Here is a 17,452-nt window from a genome sequence, read left to right on the forward strand (position 1 = left end):
CCAATTATCTAGAGGTGAATTCTCCTCCAAATTTGCTTGATTTTCTCATGACAAAGTCTTGATTTTTCTGATCTCTTTTCACCTTAATGACTCATTGTATATTCCTTGAACAGTGACCAGATACATCCCTTATTCATCTCCTTTAAATTGCACTAATTTCTTCTTCCAATTGTGCACACAATAAACTCCTACAATCAAGAAAAATCAGAATTTAATTAGTGTTATAATCAATAGAAAATAAGATAATCAAGAATATATATTGATTATAAACACTCCCTTTTATCTCCTTGAATTTTTCCTGATTTTTCCTTTAAGTTTTCCTTGAATTCATCGCTCAAGAGTTCTTAATTTGATGGACTCCTAAATTTTCTCTTTAATAGGAAAGTTCAAAGAAGGTTCCCTAAAACAAAATAGGAAATATTTCCTAAAATGGAAGAGGAAAGTTTCTAAAATGACTTGTCCTTATTTTACTCTCATTTCTGCTCTTTTTCGCCTCTTTTCTCCATTTCCGACCTTGAAGTACCTAAAAACATAAATTATGTTATAATTAGTAATTTTAAGAGAATAACTTAGCCAAATGAGGGAAAATACATATTAAAAACGTCACACTTTGTGCTCCTATCAATGCCCCGGCGGAACCCCTGTCAATCATCATTGGCCCATGGATTCACTCCATGTGGGGCCTGGACCTACTTGGGAAATTCCCAACCGCTAGAGGACAGTTCAAGTACATCATTGTCGCCATTGACTACAATAGCAAGTGGATAGAAGCAGAACCGCTGACGGCAATAACTACCGCCAAGGTAACCCACTTCCTCTGGAAGAACATATACTGCCGCTACAGCGTCCCCCATACCATCATCACAGACAATGGCACACAGTTCAACAACAAGGAACTCATATCTTTCACCACTAACCTGGGCACCAAGATGAGCTTTGCATCTGTCGCTCACCCCCAAACCAACGGCCAAGTCGAAGCAGCAAATAAGATAATCAAGAAGCTGCTAAAAAAGAAACTCGAAGACGCCAAGGGTTTATGGGCGGAGAAGCTCCCGGAAGTTCTATGGGCCATCAGGACTACACCAACTTCCGCCACCGGTGAAACACCATTCTTTATGATGTTCGGCATTGAGGTCGTCCTACCCATTGAGGTCACCCAACCTACCGCTAGGGTCGAGGGCTACTGCTCCGAGACTAACGGCGAGGGCATTAGCCTCGACAAGGACCTCCTCGAGGAGAAACGCCACAAGGCCCATTTCCACAACTTGCAGAAGAAGCAACGGGTATCGCGTTTCTACAATGCCAGAGTCAAAGCCCGGAACCTCCAACTGGGGGATTGGGTAATGAAGGAAGTCATTCCACCGCCAACGGCACTCCGCCCAACTTGGGAAGGACCATACAAAATTGTGGAAGTCGTTAGCCCCGGCACCTTATACTTAATGGACAAGGACGGTGTCACAACGACCCACCCTTGAAATACCGAACACCTTCGGTATTATTACAAATAGTCATGCCGCTACCCAAGAGCATCTTGACTTAGCTAAATTTTTGTTCTATATTTAGCTAAGGGAAGCTACCCAACGGGTACAACCCCACTTTTTGTAAACGCTGATCTGTCAGCTATCAATGAAACGAGGAATTATTCAAACCATTGTCACCAAGTCCAAGCATAAGAATTAACTGGCAATGCCAACAATATTCGGCGGACCATGTCCGCTACATCGTGTACTTGGAACAATTTTAATTCCTTTAATGTTTCGTTGATTGCCAAAAGCCTAAAGTCAAAACTCTAGCGGCCATCAACATTCAAACAACGCAATCACGCTATCAAGCAACAATCATACTTGGCAAAATTTCAGAAGCAAATAGCCATACTTCATATATATGTGGGGTCGGGACTACCCGCCCAAAAATATTGTCAAATTACAATAGCAAGAAGCCTTAACGACATTACAAAAAAGCAACAAGAGCAGGACCACAAAACTCAGGTGATCTTCAAGGATTGTTAGGAGCGGTGGCGGCTTCTTCATTGGTCACCGGCGGCTGCTAGGCGCCCATACGGCTCATTTGGTCAAACCCGGGCGCGGTTGGACTCGGCGTCACAATGGTGCCATCTGGCCGAGTGTGTGCCGCCATAAAATTGGCCCGGGAAATATTAGAATGGGTAGGCACAGGAGTCCGCTGACCATGGTCACTCTCGCCACTACCAGACTGTGCGCCCTCACGTTGATCGGCGGCAGACCCACCCACTGTCACCGGCGGCTGGTTGGATGTGCTGGCAGACTGAGACTCTTTGACCTAGTCAATTGCGCCTTTCTTGTTCAGCAAGTCCAAATTAGCTGCGGCACCAGCCTTCGCTGCCTCCATCATTGCTTGCTTGTACACCGCAGACTGCTTGAACGACTCCACAGCGGCAGCCTCTGAGTGGCTCTTCTCAGCTTCCAGCCGGGCAACCTCGCCCTCCAACTTTTTCACCTCCGCAGATTTGGCGGCAGAATCCCGCTGAAGGATCTCAACTTTCTTAGCCTTCGCCGCTAGTTGGTCCTTCAGCAGAGCTATGTCTTGCTCTAGGTGGGATACATGGTCATTCCGCTCGAGGTCCCGCTCAATGGCGACATTCAGCTTGCCGCAGGCATCCATAGCATCGCATTCTGCCATGGTCAGGCGCCGCTCAACATCCGCCAACTTGTCTTTGGCCTCCCCCAGCTCCCTCTGGAGACCTTTGATCTCCTCCTTCAGCTGCCGCTCAACCCGAGGCTGATTTGACGCGGCGAGGAACAGCTCGTGCAACCCGAGGGACAGATGTCCAAACGCCGAGCTGAATGGCGACCGTTGAACAGCGGTCGAGCGGACGGTCCCATCCAATCCACCAAATCCTAGCCGCTCACAGAGGTGGAAGAGAAACTCCTGCTCGGGGTCGGTCAGGAATTCAGAATACGCGCCAAAGGAATCTAGACCTCCTCGACAGCGGCCACAGTCACCTTCGGCAGGGCCTGTTTTGCCCTCTTCTGCTGGCGGGCCCCGATGATCTCCGCATCGTCTCCCTCCTCTTCTTCATCGGCGTCATTATGTCGCCGCTTCTTCTGAAGCACCGCCCTTGTGGCACCAGTGGCAACAGGCCTCGACTGCATCTCACTATGCCAAAAAGGCCTTCAGACGACAGAACTGTTCTGTCGTCTGAACGAACAAAAATGTGTTGTCTAGTATGGTGTCGTCTCTTGGGGGCAGAAGACGACAAAAGTGTTCTGTCGTCTGATGAGTTTTGCATTTTGGGAACTCTCTCATACAACAACAATTAAAAGTTGTGCTAATTTACTTTAAACGATAATTATATGTGGTCGTAAAGAGCATCAGAGGACAATTAAGTGTCGTTCTAGGATAGGTTTGTATGACATTTAAGTGTTGTGTGAAAGATTTTGAAATTATACATATGTGATGTTGGGAAATGGTTTAGACAATAGATACCATATTCTTTCTGTTATGTCAGTCTCATTACGACGACAATTTACTGTCGTTTGAGATTATTTAGACGACAAATATTTGTGGTTTGAATATAAAAAGGACTACTAATAGTACATGTTTTATATTGTCTGTAATCACGTCCAATCACACTTATTTGTTGTTGTTATACACTTTAGCCAATACTTTCAACCAACTTATGTTGTTGTTTTGCCTTTCAGACTACAATTTTCTGTTGTCCCATTGTCAAAAAGACAATAGACTTCTTATTGGTTTTTGTATTGTTTTTGTGCAGCTGCAACCACACGTTTTGGTGTGCCTTTGTTGTAACTTGCAATTTGAAATAACACATATTACTAGTCTCCTGTTACAATTGGTATGCATGCATCTGGAAATTAAAATTACCCATTCATGAAACGATAAAATCTACATCCAAAAGCATTAATTGCAATTTCCACTAATCCATCATTGTCTCATGTACACAAACCTAATCATGAGCATCAGTTCAAAATGACCCATATCTACTAATTTGAATCTGCAAACAAGTCCACATTCTTAATGAAAGAAGAATTTCTATTAGACACAAGTTAAATATAGGAACTAGTTCCATAAGTGATGATTTCTCAGATTTGGCTCTCTTTAATCGTTCCGACTTATGACTATTGCACAGAGTACCTGGGATGATCAGTTTACTCAATTTTTGTTCAAATCGAGCATCAACTTATTCCCGTCTCCCTCATCTTCTTCTTCCTCCTCTTCTTCTTTTCCTTTCTTCTGTTTCAACAAAATCCCAAAAGGAAAAACAGGTTTTATTAGGTGTAATGAAACAGAAACCCAGAAGACTGGTTTCATGAACTCAGAAATTATGGAAGGCACCCCTTCAAATCTATTGCTTTTGACTATTAACTATTGAAATATTTATGCATCGTGGCTGTCTTTGTTCAGTTCAGCTATCTATTATGTAACTTATCACAGCTCATTGAACTGTCTATTTCCTAGCACTTAATCAGATCAAATTCATTTTGTTCTCCGGTTGCACTTAATGAATTCTTCGAAGCATTTGATTTTTCTCATCAAACAATCTCAAACTAAATCCATCAAATCAATTACTGGTTATTGGGTTGCAGCATGTTGGTGATCAAAGAAAAGTTATAGGAGGAAAAAAAAAACAAAGAGAACAGCTAATCCAAGTTTTACCAATTTGTTTGTTGGCATTCGTCTCTATCTTTCTGTACATCAGCTGAAAGAAGAACTTTGAGGATTGATGAGCCGCCATACCTCCTTTTCATACAAAATACTATGCTTCACAAAAGCAATTTGCCACTACCTTCTTTGGATTACAGTTATAACTTCACAAAAGCAATAAAATCTCGCTAATACTGTAATGCAAAGAACATAGCAATAAAAGTACACAAATCAAAAGAAGATATCAAAGCTATAACCATAATCTAAATTTGGGAAAAAAATTCAGCAATAAAATTTGGCTACAATCTTCATAACTATATCCCCTCTTTTTAAAATCAAATCTATAAAATCTGAGTGGTATATATAATCCAATTAGAGAAAAGTCATAAGAAGAAGAAGAAGCACTACCTTCACTACCCTGCCTTACGAAAAGCAAGCAATCCAACAATAACCCAACCCTAAAAACTTCAACCAACACAACCTGCACATAAGGCAATCAGAAAATAACATATTAAAAAATACCATCAATCCTCTGCGAGAAACTAAAGAACATGATACAAAAAACTGGAAGACCTGATTAAGACATGCAAGGAAGAAAAAAAAGTAATCCAACAATCGAATAAATGAGGATTAAGACATGCAAGTTTTTTCCTTGTTTCGATGGATTAGAGCACTACAATGATATGTGAACCAATGCAAATGGTATCAAATACTATAGGTGATTTGTAACAAATCACGCTTAATTTTTTTTTTCATGAGTAGGAATTGAGTCATACAAAGATGAAATCTCACCTATTTCTTTTTGTTAACAGACCTTCAGAAATCTCACCTATTTCTTTTTACTAACAGACCTGCAATGCAATAAAAAGTACGAATAAGGATTTCATACAAAGAAGAATGAATGATGCAATTGACAAAAGAAAAATTAGGCATACAGCTTTCAAGAATAGAAATGCATCATATAATTCGTATCAAACACAAACTATAGCTATGAAGATCATGAATATGAGAGAAAGGGTCTATGAATTCAGTTGAAAGAATGAGGAAAACCAGACTGAAGCAGAAACCACAGCTAAGAAGGCAATCATATCAATGAAGCATAACAGTAATCAATATCTTCTCTTAGAATTCCCCCTTTCTTAATGTGCACATAATCTTAAAATAGAAATGAAATTTTAAAATAAAGGTTACTTAGGATTGGTAAACGCTATAGCCTGCATAGGCTAGGCTTAAATTATATCAAAGTTACACCAGCTAAAGCTTTTCTGATATCAAGAAAAGATCAAAATGTTAACATCCCATCTCATAGCTGAAAGACCACATCAAATCAATTATCAGCATTCTCACAAAATATAAAAAAATAAATAAATAATTATTGGCATAAGCTCAAGAACACTATTGTCTAGCACTCAACTGAATAACCCAACAAATAAACCTTAGAATGCAAAGTTTCTTGCCGAGCATAGAACTTATAACAGAAACAATTTCAATCACAAAGATGAACAGGAATCCGGGCAACTGAGCTTTAGTATATAGAGAATTGCTAATTTGTTGTTTATGAACAGGGCCATTATGAATAGCTATTATCATAAAACAAATAACTAATATCTAATTGAGAAAAAAGAAAAGACTACTTCTACAAAGATGAACTCAAATCAGATTCAGGTCAGAATCTGATGTATCGTACATATGAAAAAATAAAAAATAAAAAATCTATCAATGAGCACTCGGACTATATTCAAACCTTGAACATAAATTATCAAATTGACTCAGCCGTCAAGCCAACTTCTCAACAAACCAAGTTTGTATTTCATGCTCAAACTTATTTTGCAATTGTCCATTTGGCCAATCCTAAATAGAAGCCACAGTGGCTCTGATATTAACCAATTAAACTAAGTGCTAATATAATTAACAACATAATCAAGGGGTCACGGAGACAATGAATCCATGGACTTTGCTTTACTTTGGTAAACTTTAATTTGATCAATAAATCTTTTTCCGGTATGTATGTGCAACTTTCTAGTTTCCATTAGTTCTACCTTAGCATCTTAAACTCAATGATGAGATAGAAGACAACATTCATACACAGAAAACAAAGACTCATATATCTGCTATTGAATTACATAATCAAACTCCTTTCAGGCTTTCTTCTCCTTTGAAATGAAGACTTTATGATCCCAATACTTCAATGTCAGAAGCAGGGACTGAAACCAAAAACCCAATAGCAAATGAAGTTTCTAATGCTAATCTCAAATCCAAGCTAACTAGTTTTCATTAGCAGAGCAATTCCATCCCAATACAGACTCTAGTGCATGTCTCATTAATTGAAAGCACCTAATGCAGCTATATGCAGTCTACGCACCTGTACCATTAAGAAGAATCAAAATCTAAAGAACTAAAAGGAATGACTATATACGTGAAGATTAAGTGATTGATATAAAACTGCAGGTTCTTTGAAGATTAAGATTACTGAAACAACCTCGTGCAAACATAGAGCAAATCAATCAAATTGCAAGGGATAGAAAATAAGCAAAAGGCTAAAAATGTTAATCACCAAATGATAAAACTAAAATTTCTTATAAGAAATAGTCTATACAGAAGCAAATTTCATGTATCATTCAAATAAGGCATTATAGTGAATTGAAACAATTGAAGTATGCTCATTGACACGTCTACAATACCGATTTCTAATTTCCAACTCCCTCATGCATGTTCACTGAGTCATATTTCAAACAGTCAATCTATAAACAAAGATATCACTTGTTCGATTTATCCCCTAGCCATAAGCACAGAAAACATAAATACAAATACATATGGATACAAAAGAGATGTAAGATAACAGGGACTCGCCTGAAAGATACAACCTTCTGGTGCCTAATGAGATTATCCAGCTGAGATTCACCTCCTTAAAAGTTACTAAACACAATAAAAGAAACAAATGAAAATGGAAATCCAAAGCAAAGTTAAGAAGCTAGGCACAGGAAGAAGGCAGCTAAACCCAAAAACGAAAATGAAGAAACAAAGCCTACACAATACTTCTGCTGATATGGAGCCAGCAGACCTCATATTCCTTTTTTACTACGGTTCCTTATAGGTCAGGACCTATGCAAAAGAATAGCTAGCCAGCCAAGGCTTATTCTAGAATCATACGCATATTCTTTTCTAAGTCTTTGTATTAATTAGCTAGGCTTAGGCTATATGCATGTAGTCCTAAGTGAAGCATATTAGATCAACAATCCTATTCTGAAAAGACAACAATGGCAAACGTTCAAAAGAATACTTGGGAAAAAAATAATAACTTTAGAAGATACTGACCTCAACCCCAAGTAAACCAGGTGATCAGATACATGTTTAAAACTCTTAAGTAGAAAATCTACTATAGCTTGAAAGAACAAATATTACTTGGGTTAAGAAGAAAGTGCATCTGGTGATTGTTTGGAGTCTGTGTTTGCAGCTGCAAGGTGAACACAGCAAATAATAAGTAAATAGACAACTACTGAAAAATTCTCACATTCTCATACTTTAAACCAAAAAAATCTTCCTTCTCATACTGTAAAACATTGAACTTGCATATGATGACAGTAATCAAAAGCATGTTTAATTATATATGTACATTAATTCAAACTTAAAATATTTTTAAGAAACTAATACAGTCCCAAGACATTTCAGTTTGTTCATGACTGACTCAAAGAATGAGATCCACTTTGGAGTACATATTCTACAGCAGCATGAGAAAACAAACCAAATCTGTCCACATCATTCTTAGAACCATATATACAACCCAAGGAAAAAAAAATCTCAGTCAAATTCTACCCATCAACAACTCATTGGAATAAGATTAATTCCCCTACAATGACCCCTGCCACCATGTCCTTGACTCTGGGATGAGGGAAATCACATCACCTGTTACGAAAGTGTAGGAAGCTCTCCAGAAATTCATGCAAGGAAGTATCACTAGCCACTGACAGTAATGTGAACCCAGAACAACAGCGGTCAGAGATCAATAAACAAAAATCAAAACTTAGAAAACAGAAATGCTAACAGTTCTTTCATCAAATTATGATAAGACAAATCCACCATTACCTTGTTTCCAAAACTCCTTAGGGGTTAGCTTGAGCAATCGAGAAAGCTCTCTATTGAGAAGATCGACAACTCTCTGAGACTCCACGGCGTCCAATCCACCTTCGTCGGCGCCGAGGCTAGCGGCAATCACCTCATCTTGGGGCAAGTAATTCACCAAATTTCCCTTGGTCGACACCCACTCACCTCTCTCTCCCATCCGAACCCTACTACTACTCTCCGGCGGCGCAGAAGCAGCAGCACTTGAAACTTCGGCATTGGACGGCTGGGACAGCGATTGCTGAAGAGAGGCAGACAGAGTGGGATTTGGGGATTTAGGGCTTCTGGGACAATTCTGGCCTTGATTTTTGGGGACGAAGACCTTTTGGGTTTTGGTGAAACCCTTGCTTCTTCCGGCTTGCCTATTGGTGTTGCCTTGAGGGTTTCGGTGACTCGACATGGCCTAGAAGATCCCAACCGAATTTCTAGAGAGCTCTACTGGTTGCTGGAGAGCTCCATAATAGATGAAATAGAGACCAAGAAGAAGAAAGAAAGGCTAAGAAGAATAATCGAGAGAGTGAGAATCGAGATCTTAGAGAGCTGATGAGTCCGAGGGATAGAGGTCAAAAAGCACAAGTCGCGGGTTCTAGGTCGGGTTGAGAGAGTGAGAAGGAGAGAAAATCACTTAATTTGCGAGGGATAGAGGTCAAAAAGCACAAGTCAAAAAAACTCAAAATTTTTTAAAACAACCTCCACATTTAGACAACATTTAAATGTTGTCTGAATGTCACAACATTTTCTAATAATCAACTAGGGCGTGGCTATTTGAGAGGGAAAAGATTCAATCAACTTTTGGATATCCCTCCAAATTTGAGATAGGAAATCACCACCTTCTACAACTACACAAATGTGTTGTCTGAATGCTCACCATTTTTTCAAATTAAACCAGTATGGTTTTAGTGTATATTCAGACAACATAAACAAAACTTATGTCATCTAAAAAACTCAGACGACATAAAACAAAACTTATGTCTTCTGAAGTGTGTCGTCTGAAGGCCTTTTTGGCATAGTGTCTGCAGCTCCAGCCCCGCAATAGTAGCTGGTTCCTTTGAGGGCACCACCCTCTCTTTCTTGGGCCCACGCCGATTGGCGGGCACTCTCTCTTTCGGTTGGACAGAAGCAGCAGGGGCCTCGCTCCCGCCGGCAGCACCTCGACCGACGCCAGTTCCCGCCTGAACCACTGGCGAACCGTCGGTGCCGAGATGAGAGTGGTGCGACATCGGCAGCACCACTAGAGTCTCAGACTAGCTCACCGCCAGTGTCTGTGGATCAACGACGGTTTGCTGAGCCGCCAGCCCAGTGACATACATGCTCTCAAAATAATTATTAATCTCTGCGCGATCCATAGATTTGGCAAAGGCGTCGCGGCTCACTTTGTTACCCGGCGGAGAATCTACAACAAAAACAACGAGTTAGCCTAGTACAAAGTGAGCTAGGGTTCAGATCAGCGGAAGTTACTTACTAAGGGCGCGCGTCAATTGTTGATCAACCAACAACTCCCAACCGGTGAGCAAACGAAGGTCAAGCAGGTTGCGATTCCGCCAACAACCTTTAATCCTTGCCACGCGGCACTCTTCCTCACGCGTGAGGTTAAAATGCAGGCCCGCTACACAGGAAAAACGAAGTAATGGTTAGAACAGAATAGAAGAATTAGCATACAAGCAAAACCAGCAACTCCGATCAGCGGAAGCTAGCCACAACGTCGGATAGGTTGGAACTCTGAATTAATCCTGAATGTCAGCGCCCCATCATTCGACCCCGCTTGATATTCCCATCCCGTGGTCGCAATACAGAAGGTCCCCCGCCAAGGAGACATGGAATCCTTCAGATTCTCGATTAGCTTGGGTGCCCCCTGGCGGCGGCTCAAGTTCACTTGCCTGCTGCAACCTTGGCGCTTCACATACACAAGTTCGTAGAAGTGAAGTACTTCCACCAAGTCGGCCCTTCACATCCCGACAAACGCCAGAGCGAGTTCATCGCCATCAACAACCGCCACATGTTAGGACAAATTTGCCCAAACGCGAGGTCGAACTCGCAAACCAAAATTTGGAGGTTTGGCAGTATGGGAAACATTACTCCCTGGCGGAGGATCGCCTTGTGCATGGGGGCATGCCCCGCTGGCAGAATCGACGCTCTCTCGTCCTTCATCGGCGGCCGCAGCTTCACAACCCCAGGGAGGCGAAACACCCGCTTTAGGCGATTCACGGCGGCTACAGTCATCGGCCCACCCGCCTCGTCAACCGCAGTACCGTCACGGAGGACCCAGGCTGATTCTATTTTTTCCCCGCCAGCCTCTCCCCCATCCACGGAACCACTAGAGGCGCTATTGCTCGCCAGCCTCTCCTCGCGCCAATTACAGGTGGCAGCATCCTCCCTTGTCCTAGAACTCTCTGGTCGCCCACCTCTAGCCATTGCTACATCCTAGGGTATGGTCTATAAAGGTTCGATTTCTAGCGGTTCTGACAGTGAGGTTCCTGCAGGAGCAGACGGACGCAACAAGTCAATAAAAATCCTATCCGCAACGTTCAGCGACACGTTAGACTCGGAATCCTCACTGCTCGAGATCTCTACAACGCTAGCCATCACAAACCTTAAAACCCAAACCAGTCAGTTCACACAAGATCTAAACTATCCCTATGTCAGATTTTAACCAAGAACATCAAGAACAAACAAACCCAGAAAGCCTAGAAAGTGCTAAAACACGAACACAGCGCATGTACACCCAACCCAGATTCGACCATCTAGCAAACCCCTAAACCTCAACTCTCTGTAAAACACCAAAACCCATCCCCAGAAGTCATCCTAGACCCTCAAAACACACAGAGATCACTTCAAATCACAAAAGCAAAAATTGACAAACAATGAAACAGGAACAAGGTTCAGACCACCAACCTGTAAAGACGGGAACTCTGATGCGCTTGATGATGCTCGTCTTCACTTTAGGAGATCTCCGTCCTCCAAAGACCGGTAACTTCATGCAAGTTGCAGAACCTTCTTCTCGAATCTCAGAGCGAAGCTTGAAGAAGACGACACTGGTTCAAGGGGTAAAGTGTTGAACCACTCAGTTTCCCTCTCTTTTATGTCAACATCAAACCAATCTAGGCCGTCCGCTGCAAAACGACATCGCACGACAGCCGTACACGTGCCCCACGATCACACTTACTCTCCGGATTAACCAAGGCGTCGCCTCGGTTACAAAATCCATAATTACTCGCATTAATGGTGAGGATGTGGGCGTGCTGAGGAGACGTTATCCCACACGCTAACCCAATGAAGGATGGCCACGTGTCGGGCGCCGTAAAACGAAGCGTCTAATGGAAGTAACCGTCCACAAAGCAGGTATACCAACCGTCTTGCAAGGGAGAATTGTCTCCGCTAAGCGCAACACCGTTAGCGAAACTTATCCATCTTCGTCTTGCAAGCGAGAGTCTCCACTAAGCGCAGCACCGCTAGCGGAACTTCTCCCTCTTCGTATTGCAAGCGAGAGTCTCCGCTAAGCGCACCACCGCTAGCGGAACTTCTCCCTTTTTCTCTTGCAAGCGAGTCTCTGCTAAGCGCAACACCGCTAGCGGAACTTCTCCCTCTTCGTCTTGCAAGCGGGAGTCTCCGCTAAGCGCAACACCGCTAGCGGAACTTCACCCTCTTCGTCTTGCAAGCGAGAGTCTCCGCTAAGCGCAGCACCGCTAGCTGAACTTCTCCCTATTCGTCTTGCAAGCGAGACAGTCTCTGCTAAGCGCAACACCGCTAGCGGAACTTCTCCCTCCATCTTGCAAGCGAGACAGTCTCCGCTGAACGGCAACCAGACAGGTCCCCACGACACTTCTTGCCGCTTACTATCAGCGGAGGGACTTCTGCCGATGGCGATTCTCGAGGTAACGCCTCATTCTGACAACGACCGCCACGCGGCGTTATAGTCAGTAAGCTACGACGACCGCCACGCGGCGTTGCAGAAACTACGTCCCTACAGGACAAGGGGACTTGTCAACAGTCTACGACGGCCCTGATCAGGCACGTTGACCCCCGCCACTTGGGTATCAAAGATTGGGCTCGCTACCCAACACCTTCTGCTCTGCGCAACTCCCCTCAACAAACAATACACCGACCAAACGGATGTCTATTTTAGCAGGGGAGTGGGAGACTCCCTGGGGGGCCTAGCAGGGCCCCACCCAAAAGGGTATAAAGCGTTTGCTCAGTAAGTCCATGGTTGACAACGCACTGACGCTAATTATGCTTTAGCAAGTATAGCAGAAGTAACGCTTCAGACCGATAGGCAACTCCCCAACCAAGATAGCCCTCCACTACAAAAAAAAATTGCAATGGCCACGGCGCAATGCCGTAGCGAAAGCCTCTTTTGCCGTCGCAAAAGAGCATTGGCGACGGCTCTGCGACGGCAATTCTTCCGACGCCGTTGGTGGCGTCGCCAATGGTATTTGCCACGGCAATTCGCCGTCGCAAGAATTTTGCGACTGCAAAATGCCGTTGCAAATACCAATGGCGACGCCTCCAACCGCTACTGAAGTTTTTTGCCGTCGCCAAAAATCATTTGCTATGGCAAAAATGCCGTCGCAAAAATATTATTTATGAATAAATAAAAAATCGGCATGCAAATGCATGCCGATATTTTTTTTTTTTTTAATGAATGAAAACTATACAAAAAGGAGTGAAGCTTATATAAAAGGAAATGTTACACTATAATTTTCCTCATAATTGTTACAAAATGAATGAAGCTTCTACCAAAATTTACAAGATCGATAATTAAGCTTTACAAGTTAGTTATTTTCCTCTAGCTACTTCAAGATGAACTTTGCAGGGATCTTCCTCGATCTACTTCATGTACCAATTACTCTAGTGTTGTTGCAAGCCTCCTATAACAGAAAGTCAGAAATCTTCAAGCATTCATTAAAGAAACAAAAAGCTGGAAAATTAATGGGAGATGTACACATGACATAGATATTGTTCATACCAGTACATACAATTAATATTTCACTACCACTCTTAATTACTTTTTGACATTTTGAGTCAGCAAGTGTGCTAAATCCATGTCTTTCTACGATTAAAGCTAGAGTAGTTGATTTGAAGAATGCTAAATCCATAGTTCCATACTTACCTCGAAATATGTCTGAATTTCCATTCATTATATATCATGAAGATCCCTTCGAATTAGTTCCTGAATAGGGGGCTGCTGCAAAAATGCCTTTGATATCTTACTTTGAGAAGCCTTTGATACGCTATCAATAACATCCTACATATCTCCACTGCAACATAATTACAAAAATGTATGTTAATACACGATACATGGCACATGATTATTGATAACTCATATGTACCAAGAAGCAATAAAGACACCAAGACCATAATCTTAAACCTTCTAGCCTTTTCATAGAAAGTTCTCAATTGCATAAATACCATACCACGGTATTATTGATTCCATTTTCTAAGCTATAAACTTATTTGAAACTCAGCCCACATATCACCTATACCATAATAACTAAGACATATTTTCTTAAGGCAAATCATGACTTTTGGCAGAGGCAAAAGAAAGAAGCAAAACAAAGTTCCATCTGGAACTATGTGATTTGCCCTTGTAGAGCAGTCATATTTGGAAATGTAATCTCTATGATCCCAAACTTAGGACATAAGCAAAAGTAATTACCGTGTATAATCCCGGTAGTTAATGTACTTTATTGGCCTTTTGATTTTTCTTTTGCTAGTCCTCAACCTGATATCAAAAGTTTTACATCAGTGCAACTGAGCAATATAACACTACTATTAATCGATTAAATTACAAAACGTACTACATAGCAGCATCTTAATCCAAAACTTAATAGATGCAACCACATATGGATGTCCACATCAAAACACACAAGCATCTAAATCATGCAGAACCACGCAACATTCCTTACTTGTAGAGTAAACCAATAAGCCATAATCAAAATACAAACATTATTCCTTACTTTACCTGTTAAAAAGAATTCAATTGTTGTTGGAATTTCTCCTATCAACTTGTTAAAACTCAGATCCCTATCAACATACAAAAATATAAACCCTTATCATTTACGGTCATCAACATCACATGTAATAAATGTATTATCTTCGCAAGCTTTACTTACAGCATTTCCAGTTTCTGCAGAAGCCATAGGTAAGGAGGGATCTCTCAAGAAATGTTACAGTTTCTCAGTATCCTAAATTACAAAACGGAGTTGTATTAACAAACCCTTATCAAATAAAAAAAAAAAAAAACATGTTCACAATATCTGATAATACAAATACTAGACTTACAATTTGACTAGGCCAGTCATGTTTTTCAACATAGGAAAATCCTGCTCTGTTCCATTTATATCACTAATCCTCCTATATAGATATGACACCACAATAGGAAAAAGAAAGGATTAGTTCACTAAAAAAAAAAAAAGGAAAAAAGGAATCCTAAACAAAATTGAAAAGGCCTTTTACTTACAACTGTTCTAAATTACTCAGGAGAGATATGATACACGGGATAGGTCCACGAAGCCCACTCCCATGTATTTCTCTTCAAGACTCCTGATTATTTTAAAACAAAAGAAAGATTGTTGATACTAGAAATAGATGATGATGACAGTAAACGACCCAATCTACAAGGTCAATAACTGAGAAAAATTCATAAAACTCACAGGTATCTGAGAGTGGTAATATTTGCCAGCTCCACTGGCATCTCCCCTGATAAGCGATTTACAACAAGAGAGCTGCCTTCTAATTAATTGGTAGAACTAGAACAACCAACTCAAAATATATGATCAAAAACATTGAGAGAGCTCACATTGAAGTTAACTGCATTGAACCCCATTCTGCTGGTATTGTACCACTAAGATAATTGTAAACCAAATCACTGCACAAAGATGAAAAAAGTTGGAAGGCATTCAGCACAAAATAACTATTTCAGAAATGTCATCAGACATCATTTTTCAAGTCTTGAGCTATATAAATGCTCTTACATTTATCTAAGGTAATGTAGTTTCACCAGTTGAGGTGGAAGCGTGCCAGGTAGACTAAACCTCTTGAGTCTTGACTCTTGAGGACCCTGTCAGATTAAAATATATGAATTCAAGTAAAACAGAGAACAATATTAACAAGAAAGCAGAATGATAATAACAGAGATTGCTTGGAAATTAATGATTGTGGTGTTCATTTACAATTATCTTCTCTTTGTGAGAAAATCCTTCTTTTGTACGGTAATAATATTGGCAACTATACTAACCTCCAATAGATTAAGGTGAAAATCATCAGAAAATTAAACTTCTACCTCCAATGCCAAACCACCTTGGCACCTACCATTAGATCAGTTTAGCTGAGAACTTCTAGCACCTAGTAGATAAGGAAGGTCAAGGTAAGTTCTCGCAATGCAAGGAGGTAGCGTACGTACTTCACTTAACCCCATCAGAGGTCAGTATAGTTTACCTTATGCAGTATAGATATCAATCAAGTATAACAACCTCAATTGTTTTTTTTTTTCCTAGTAAAGTTAATATCAAAATACCAACCTGTATCCTGATGTATAATCATGTATTGAAATATAAAAGCATCTAGCAATAAGATGAGAGAAGTATACAGCTTTACGACGTGACGGACAGTGCTGTTGCCTTCACATTCAATGCTACTCTCAGATTAAGAAGAGAGGCCACCTTCCGAGCACAGTTGATCAAGGTTACTTTGTACATACCTTGTTATTCTTAGCAAAGGAATAGTCACCAGCAGGCAAGACTATCTCATGCACAAAACCATAATTTGTCAAAAGATAATGAAGAGAATAAAGGGATACGTCACTTTCTTCTCTCTTTCATCAAATTGATTGAAAACAAATGACAAGGGTATCAATTAAACTTTGAATACCTAGCATACTGCTTCCAACTGATACAGTCATGAATCATACAAATTTACAAACTGCAATTGAAGAAGAAATCAACATTAAATGGAAATCAAATTATCAAACCCATTTCTAACTACCCAATCAGTATCATTACCTTAATTAAAATCAACATCAAGTGATCAAGATCAAAAATTCAAAAGGAAATTGAACCCATTTGAAATTGAACCCGTTTCTAACTACCCAATCACTCAATCAGTATCATTACCTTAATTAAAATCAAGATCAAGATCAAAAGGTAATCAAAGCCATTTGAAATTGAACCCATCAGAAACTCAGAAGAGAAGAAGAGGAGGACTGGAGGAGGCGAGAAGCCGAGGAGAAGAAGAAGACGGAGAGGGAGAGAGAGATAGTGAGATACCTGGAGGCGGAGCTCGGAGACCGGACAGGCGGAGACGGGTTGCTGGTTGCTGGTTGCTGGTTACAGCCTTGCTCGTTGTGTTCGTGTTCGGGACTCGGGAGTGCTCCAAGTCTCCAACCCCGAGTTCGGCGGTGGCCGGTGGGGCTTGAAAGGCTGGAGGCGGAGCTCGGAGACCGGAGATCGATGGGTTGCTGGTTACAGCCTTGCAGGTTGCTGCGTTCTGTGAAATGGACCGGAGATGGGTTATATCGAAAATGGAGAGAGAGAGAGGGAGAGAGGGTTGCGGTAAAGAACAAAGATTGAAGATGCATATAGTTTATAATTGAGTTTATTCTATCGTGCGACGGTACTCTAGATGCAGTAGCAAAGTAGTGAAACTTTGCGACGGCTAATGTTCACCGAAGTAGAATGTTAGAGTTTGGCTACCC

At 41.2% G+C, this 17,452-nt stretch overlaps 1 long non-coding RNA gene across 1 annotated transcript; it reads right to left on the minus strand.

The window, feature by feature from the left end:
- Window positions 1–14,426: 14,426 nt before the first annotated feature.
- On the minus strand, window positions 14,427–16,588 carry LOC133727996 (uncharacterized). The gene is made up of 9 exons (XR_009855494.1): window positions 15,998–16,588; window positions 15,735–15,820; window positions 15,560–15,628; window positions 15,414–15,485; window positions 15,221–15,303; window positions 15,043–15,114; window positions 14,874–14,945; window positions 14,723–14,784; window positions 14,427–14,482 (listed from the first exon to the last, which is right to left on the minus strand). It is a non-coding gene; the product is annotated as an uncharacterized LOC133727996 (long non-coding RNA).
- Window positions 16,589–17,452: the final 864 nt, after the last annotated feature.

This window comes from Rosa rugosa, chromosome 2 (genome assembly GCF_958449725.1).
Source record: "Rosa rugosa chromosome 2, drRosRugo1.1, whole genome shotgun sequence".
Lineage (NCBI taxonomy): Eukaryota > Viridiplantae > Streptophyta > Magnoliopsida > Rosales > Rosaceae > Rosa > Rosa rugosa.